A 962-nucleotide genomic window follows, 5' to 3' on the forward strand; every position below is an offset into this window, starting at 1 on the left:
ATGTTCTTCAACATGGCTATGGATGGTGAGCCCTTGGTTTGGGTCTCCTTCCAGCTGTTTTCAGACAGAGTTCCAAAGACAGCAGATAACTTTAGTGCTCTGAGCACTGGGGTGAAAGGATTTGGTTGTAAAGGTTCCTGCTCTCATAGGATTATTCCAGGATTTATGTGCCAGTGTGGTGACATTGGTTGCTGTAATGGCACTGGTGACCAGTCCGTCTATGGGGAGAAATTTGTTGATGAAAATTTCATTTTGGGGTGCCTGGGTGGCTCAGTGGGTTAAGCCTCTGCCTTCGGCTCAGGTCATGATCTTAGGGTTCTGGGACCGAGGCCCACATCAGGTTCTCTGCTCAGTGGGGAGCCTGCTTCCCCCCCTCTCTCTGCCTGCCTCTCTGTCCACCTGTGACCTCTCTCTCTCTCTCTCTCTCAAATAAATAAATAAAATGTTTTTTTTTTAATTTCATCTTGAAGCACATGGGTCCTGGCCTCTTGTCCATGACAAATGGTGGACCCAACACAAACTGTTCCCAGTTTTTCATCTGCACTGCCAAGACTGAGAGGTTGGATGAAAGCATGTGGTCTTTAGCAAGGTCAAAGAGGGCATGAATATTGTGGAAGCCATGGAGCACTTTGGGTCCAGGAATGGGATGACCAGCAAGAAGGTCACCATGGCTGACTGTTAACAAATCTAATAAATTTGACTTGTGTTTTATCTTAACTACCAGACCATTCCTTCTGTAGCTCAGGAGAGCACCCCTCACCCCCAACTGCTTGAAATATCCAATAATTTTTGTGCTCTTGCAGTTCTACGCATTCCATGTTTTCCTTACTTCCCTCCAAGTCTAGTGGGATTTCAGAGTTAATATGATTATGAAATAAAAACAAAACAACAACAACAAAATAAAAATTAAAGATGGGTCCTCCAGATCCCATAAGTATGCATTTTTTAACAAGTACAGCCAA

General features: G+C 44.4%; 1 pseudogene across 1 annotated transcript; it reads left to right on the forward strand.

Moving 5' to 3' along the window:
* LOC308348593 (peptidyl-prolyl cis-trans isomerase A-like) lies at positions 1-682 on the forward strand (annotated as a pseudogene). Its single transcript has 2 exons — positions 1-273; positions 471-682. The product of its transcript is annotated as a peptidyl-prolyl cis-trans isomerase A-like (transcript).
* The last annotated feature ends 280 nt before the right edge of the window (positions 683-962 follow it).

The sequence above is a fragment of the Martes martes genome (assembly GCF_963455335.1).
Source record: "Martes martes genome assembly, chromosome: 9".
NCBI classification, from domain to species: Eukaryota; Metazoa; Chordata; class Mammalia; order Carnivora; family Mustelidae; genus Martes; species Martes martes.